The sequence below is a fragment of the Panthera pardus genome, unplaced genomic scaffold (assembly GCF_024362965.1).
Source record: "Panthera pardus isolate Hobbes unplaced genomic scaffold, ASM2436296v1 HiC_scaffold_337, whole genome shotgun sequence".
Taxonomy (NCBI): Eukaryota; Metazoa; Chordata; class Mammalia; order Carnivora; family Felidae; genus Panthera; species Panthera pardus.
In genome coordinates this window covers 24,532-32,500 of record NW_026526918.1, presented here as the reverse complement: position 1 = coordinate 32,500, position 7,969 = coordinate 24,532, and positions in this window count along the sequence as shown.

The following is a 7,969-nucleotide window of genomic DNA, read 5'->3' as shown; positions in this document are numbered from 1 at the left end:
CCAATAACAAAGCAAGGAAAAATACACTCAACAACACATTTTATTATATTTCTCAGTGCTGGTTCCCGCTACCCCAGCTAAGGGATACTTTAAGAAAAACTTACTTTATGGAAGTTACTATAAAATTAGTTTTTCATTATACATTGTAATTTAATTGCTCATAAAGTCCAAAATTATGAGTTACAATGCATATGACTTTGACAATAAATCACATATGTTAACATAACCTTTCCTGTGTAAGAAATATCCTACTTATTTCACAATCAGAGCTATCTTATTTGAAAAATTTTCTATAAATATTAAGTAAAAACACTACCAACTTATATGTCAATACTTCAAATATAAAGATAACCAGGTTTCCTAGCCCTGAATTTTTGCAACTACTAACATTACAAATTGAAAAATGTTATTTAAACCGATGTCCTAAAAATGCAATTCGGAAATGCTTTTTTTTTTTTTTTTTTTTTTTATGATGGTGGCAACATAAAATGATGAAAATAATGTGTAAGTTATCAAGCTTAGAATGAAATACATATGGCCACATAAATATGAAAATAGCCCCCTTTCTTGACTTTAAATGTGGACTTCCACCTTCCTTAAATTATATCAAAAATCTTACAGAACATCTAGGTAACTCGAATATACATAAAGATTCTGTTAACATACTAGCTGGAACATGGTTTACCAAAACCTATGATGATAAGGCAATTTATTCAAAACACCTATTAACTACAATAAAATAGTCACAGTGGAAAAGACACTTCTTCTTCGTTTCTTTCTACTGTTTAACAGCAGGTATTACAGTCTTTTCCCCCTAAGTTCCATTATATCCAAACAATAAAATTTCACTTAAATAATTCAGCTAAGTCAGTTTTTAGAGAAATATAATCCTTTTACACAATGAAAATAGATCAGCATGTCTTAACAAAATACATTCATACTAAATGATGTTTTAGTCTTCTTTTAACAGGTGTGATAGCCAAAATCCAAACTGTAGAACAATCCTCAGAAACCATGTTCAATTTAGATCTGTAAGTGAAAAAAAACATGAAATCCACTGAAAACTAATTCTTATAATACAATAAATAGTCTACTGCATAATAAGGACCCTTTATACTATCTGAAATATAAAGCCTTTGAATGAAAAATTTTATATACTAGGTATTTCTCAATTCCTGTCTGTTGCAGTCATTATGAACTCTCTGAGAATGTTATGTTATGCAAATTATTCTCAATGACATTTACAATCTCCTTCTCTATTTTCATGCTGGTGACTTGAGATCTTACATTTTGAGAGTGGGAACACACATGTGGAAGTATAAGCGCCTTAAAAATTAAAAATTAAATTATATTAAAAATTAAATTGTAAGTACCTTAAAAATTAAAAATTAGGAAAGTCGGGTCCTAGGCCAAAATATCCTCTTCATATTCACATACACTTCTACTTCAGCTCCTACCTAGCCTTTGAACCTAACTCAGCTGTCAAAAAGTTCATATCTGTCCTTAATGCACAATGCAATTGTTACATTAAGTTTTGGCACAGAAAATAATCACCCTACTGTCAGAGGATTAATTTAGTCATAAGAATACTCTGGCTCATGGTCCACAAATAAGGTACATAAAGAAAATTTTAACAATTATGTTCTTCTTCATCCTTTTTTATTTCCTACTTCTAGGTATGTTTTAAAATGTATCCAACTTTTTCAAAATTTTTTTAAACGTTTATTTATTATTGAGAGACAAAGAGAGAGCATGAGCAGGGGAGGAGCAGAGAGACAGGGAGACACAAAATCTGAGGCAGGCGCCAGGCTCTGAGCCATCAGCACAGAGCCCAATGTGGGGCTCGAACCCACGAACTGAGAGATCGGACGCATAACCAACTGAGCCACCCAGGTGCCCCTAAAATGTATACAACTTTCATTAAATAGTACCCTATGTTTAAAAATGCATAAATACATGGTAAAAAAAAAAAAATCTGGTAAAAAGCTACACTGGAGGTATGTACTCAATTTTCTTCAATTCATGGAAATAATCTAAATGATATGGAAATATATTAAAAAATAATATGGAGCTGTAGCTGAATAGAAGGACTGGTCTGGTAGATCAAGTATAGAAAAATGTAAATTGTCTAATCTTGGTACTATATGTAAAGGCGTTCGTTTCACTTCGAAAACTTCCAACTTCTCTGAATGTCTGAAAATGCTCTTAATAAAATAAAGGGCTTTGTTGGTGATGAAAAGATCTGGAAATCCCCGATCTAGATCAATGATTACCAACGTGACAGCAGCATCAGCATCATGTGTGGTGCTCAACTTACACTTACCAAAGACTGGCTTTGTATTTTTGAACAACTCTACTAATTGTGCTGCACAGTATTTGACAGGAATAAATGCTCTACACATTTTTAAATTCCAAGTATTAAATCCAAGACTTAACACTAATATTTTTGGATTTGTGGTCTCTGAATTACTTTTTTATTACAGAGGTATTAAAAAAAAAAAGTCTAAGCCTGATAGAAATCTAAGATATATCACCATCCCAATTATTTCATCCACACATGCCAAGAAAATCAGGATGAATTTTATTTACATACAGTAACAGCAAAACAGTGAGACATTCATTATTACTTTTATTGCTCTAACTGCTTTATCACTAAGAGAAATAACCACGTTCCACACAACACTGATACGTGATAAAATTGTAATCCCAATACATTAAGTTGACAACAGACCTCCGGTTTGAAGTATATTGCAATTTGAATGCTTCAGCAAGCTGGTTCAAACAAGAACCAGCTTTTTACATGCTAGTATTTCATCTAGGAGAAGGTACATTCTCAAAACTGCTACATTTCTTAATAGTTACCTCTCATTAAAGCAAGTTATCATCATGAAGTATCTATGTTAGAGGAAATAATATTGCTCTTTTCAGAAAGAAATGCTTCAAAGGCCTGTAAGGTTTCTCAGAGAAAAGAAATGTGTAACTAGATGGTTTCAGAACATTAATGAACTTTCAAATGAAAGGAGTGATCTCAACAAGATACCGAATTTAAGTGTTCAACATTCCCAGATTAAAGGTTTCTTTGTATGTAATTCATAAATAAAAGAAATAATAAACACAAGGTTTTATCCACTACTTACATCATCAATGTCTTCATCGTCATCTCCAATATCATCAAACTGGATTTCATCATCATCTCCAGGACCAAACGTATCTGTTTCATTGATTTTAGCTGAAGACAATAATTAATATACTTATATACATATATTCATGATGTTATTAGATAAACTGTCTATAAAAAGAAACAAGTCTGGGGCACTTGGGTGGCTCAGTTGGTTAAGCCTCTGACTCCTGATAAGAGCTTAGCTCATGATACTGTGGTTGTGAGATGAAGCCCCAGTGGGATTTTCCAACGCCCCCTCTCTCAACACTCCCCCTGCTTACACATAAATACAGGAAAAAAAAAAAAAAAAAAAAAAGAAGAAGCAGCAGCAGCCTGATATAAAATACAAACTATATTAGAAAAAGATTCTTAGAAGTGGTATTTCAATTCAACCAACATTTCATTACACGAAAAATACTGCTAACTTGTGTGGAACAACCCATCGCACAGAGAAAATTCACAATGAAATAAGAAGTTCAATGCTAAGTCATTACAATGAAGGGTGTATGTGTGTACTTTTATTTTGTTCAAAACTGTAGTGTAAATAAAGTAGGCAGGTTCTAATTACACTTAGTAGTTACATATTTCCCAAGTATGCTTCAAGGAGCTTTTCTGTGTTTTATTTTTCAAGGAGTTTGAAACAGGCTAGGAGCCTACTGTCAGCATACATAAAGTTCTCCTAAAAACAGCTAGTCTCTCAACTTACCAAATCTGTCAAAGAGTTAATTAAATCATTTTATCCCTAAGCAATAAGAGTTTAGCACTTTTAAAATGCAAATAATTTCATCAGAAATTTCAGGCTTATGGAAAAATCTTGCATTTTCATAATAAAATTCAATAGAGTAAAACATATAAAAGAAAAGAGCTGCCAAGTGAAAGCTGAGCTTAACAAAAAGTTTGTTTTCTCTTTGATATTATGACATCAAAAGAGAGACAGAAGGTGTAATATGATCCTTTTTAGATCAACCACTGCACTTCAAACCGAAAAGGGGTATAATTATGTAAGAATCAACATACGTTTCTATATTTAGTCTTTCCTGGGATAGCTAACCCAATCAGAGAAGCCAAAAGAAAACAGAATTAAAAACAGCTTTAAGGCACACCAAGCTCACCAACATTCACATAATAAGGGTCCCAGAGGAGAAGATATTGAGAAAGGGGCAGAAAACATATCGAAGAAACAGCAGCTCCAAACTTCCCAAACCTGGGGAAGGATATAGACATCCAGATACAGAAAGCCGGCAGTGTTCCAAGTAACAATTCAAAGAGACCCATACGATAAACATAAATAAACTTTCAAATTAAAGACAAGGAGAGCGTCTAAAAGCAACAAGTGAAAAAACAAACAAACAAACAAACAAACAAACAAACAAACAAAAACACCCGGTATGTACAAGGGAATCCCCATAAAACAATCAGCAGACATTTCAGCAGAAACTGTGTGTAGGCTAGAGGGAAGCGGCACAATGTATTTACAAAGTAATGAGAGAGGAAAACCGAATTCACAAATGTGTGGAGATTAAACATCACAAAGTGAAAAACCAATGGAAATCTAAAGAAATAAACAAAGAAATCTAAAGAAATAAAAAAAAAACCTTCTGACAAATTAAAGTGGATAAACAACATACCAAAATTTGATGCAGCAAAAACATTCCTACTAGGGAAGTTCATAGTAATAAATACCTATATCAAGACACAGAGCCCAAGTGAACCACCTACTTTATACCTCAAGGAACTAGGGGAAAAAGGAATAAACAAAGCCCAAAGTTAGTAGAAGGAAGGAAATAACGCAGATCAGAGTGGACTAAAAGGAACAGCGACTACAAAGGCAGTAGAAAAGATTAGGGACAGCTAATGTTCTTAAAAACAAACGGCAAATTTAGCTACACTAACCAAATACACTACAGAACTCAAAAAAAAATCAGAAACGAAGGAGACATTACAACACATACCACAGAATACAAAGGATTATGAGACTATCATGCACAATTGTAGAGCAAAAGAATAGGTCAACCTAGAAGAAATGGATAAATTCCTAGAAAAGATAACCCAAGAGCACAATGACAAAGGAACAGAAAATATGAAAACACAAATTTCAAATAATAAGACTGACTCGGTTATTAACAATTTCTCCACAAACTAAACTCTAGGACCCATGGCTTCAACGTTGAATTCAATCCAAATTTTAGAAATTTAACACTATATCTCAATCTCTTTCAAAAAAAAAAAAAAAAAAAACAAAACTGATGAGGGAACATTTCCAATCTCATTTTCATGAGGCAAAGTCTTACTGTGACAGCAAAACTAGACAAGGACACAACAGGGAAGGAAATCACATGCCAATATCCCTGAGCAACAGAGATGCAAAACTCCTCAACAAAATATTAACAAACCAAATTCAACGATACAATCAACGAAACATATACTATGATCAAGTGGGATTTATTCCAAGAATACAAGGATGGTTTGACATTCACAAATCAAAGCTACACTACGATAATAAAATAAAGGATAAAAATCGTGTGATCATCACAATAAATGCAGAAACATCAACATCCATTTATGAGATAAACACTGTTGACAAAGTGGTTTGCAGGAAAGACACCTCACTGCAATGAAGACCATATATGACAAGCCCACACCTAACATCATAGCCCAAGGTGGAAAGCTGACAGCTATTCCTCTAAGATCTGGAAAAAGACAAGGATGCCCACTCTCACCACTTTTAACTCTATAGACTATCAGAAATCCTGGACAAGCAATTAGACAAGAAAACAAATAATAATAAAATAATCCAAATTGGAAAGGAAAAAGTAAGGATCCCTAATTATAGATGACATTATATCATATGTATAGAGAAGCCTAATGAGTCCACCAACAAACTTCTAGCACTAATACCTGAATCAGTAAAGTTACAAACTGTGAAATTAGTATACCAAAATCAGCTGTGTTTCTTTCTATCCAAGGAGGAATTGGGAAAACAACCCCTTTTACAGTTACACTAAAAATAATAAAATATCTCAGAATAAATTTAAACACAGAGATGAAAGACCTGCACTGAAAACTATAAGACACCAATGGAAAAAAAAATGCATAAGATACAAATAAATGGAAAGAGATTCCATGCTCATGAGGGTAGAAGAATCAACATTTTTAAAAATTATGTTTATTTATTTTTGTGTGTGAGAGGGAGAGAGACAGGGCGCGAGCAGGGGAGGGGCAGAGGCAGAGGGAGGCGCAGATTCTGAAGCAGGCTCCAGGCTCCGAGCTGTCAGCACAGAGCTGGACATGGGGCTCAAACTCATACACACCGCGAGATCACGACCTGAGCTGCAGTCAGATGCTTAACCGACTGAGCCACCCCGGTGCCCCAAGAATGAACATTTTTAGGATGTGCATCCTAGTCAAGGCAATCTACCAAGTCATGAGATCCCCATCCAAATTCCAGTGGAACAAGAACAGAAACAGTACAAGCCTAAAATACACACAGAACCAGAGAACCACTATGGTGATTACTTTCGAGGTTTCTCAGAAAATGAAAGGTAGTAGAACTTCCATATTCCACTTGTAAGTCTTTTGGGAAGGAGATGAACATTCAAACTAAAGAATATATGTACCCTAAAGCATTATTTACAGTAGCTAACAAAGGGAAACACTAAGCGTCCACTAATTCATGAATGGATAAAAAAGTCACACACACACACACACACACACACACACACACACACACACCCCCAATGAGAGAGGGCAGGCATATTATTCAGATATAAAAATGTAAGGGAATGCTGCTGTTGGCAACAACATGCATGGAACCTGAGGACATTACGCTAACTGAAACAAGTCAGACAGAGAAAGACAAATGCTATGTGATCTGATCTACACGTGGGTCCTAAAACAAAAACAACACAAATTCTGGTGGTGGCCAGAATCAGGGTTGGGGGAGCCAAGAATGGGTGACTGTGGTCAAACGGTGCAAACTTCCACTTATTCCATAAATAACTCCAGAGGATGTAATGTACTGTATCTTGACTACAGGTAATGACAAATAGTGTACCGTATCTTTGCCAGCTGACAAGGCAGAAGATCTTAAAAGTTCCCATCAGAAGACAAATAAAATTTGTGACTATGTGTGTTGATGGATGTTAACTAGATTTATTATGATCACTTTCCATTGTGTACAGGTATCTAATCATTAGGTTGTACAAGTTATAACACTTATATCTCAATAAAAAAAAAAAATGCTAGTAAGTAACTCAATGAGCAGATCAACACATGGTCCTTCTACATACTGCCTGCAAGAGATTCACCTTAGGTCCAAAATACAAACAGGTAGAGAAAAACAGGTAGAAGAGGATATTCCATACAAAACGTACCAAAAGACAAATGGGATGGCTATACTAACATCAGGACATTGTTAAGGAGGCAGTATTACCAAAGTGATCTACAGATTCAATGCGTCCCTATCAAATTACCAGGGGTGTCTCTTTTACAAAAGTGCAAAGATCCATTCTAAAATGATATGGAATCTCAAGGGACTAGAAGAGCCAAATACTGAAACAACAAAACAAAACAAACAAAACAAAACAAGAAAACAGTTGAATGACTCACATCTCCTGACTTTAAAACTTAAAACAAGGCTACAATAATCAAAATGATGTGGTGTTGGGATGAAGACAAACATGAAGATTAATGAAAGTAAGAGCACAGAAATAATTTCTCAAACACATTTTCAGATGATTTTCCACAAAGGGTGCCGAGCCATTCGGAGGGCAAAAATCTGCCCCTGCAACAAAAGATGCTGAGGAAACA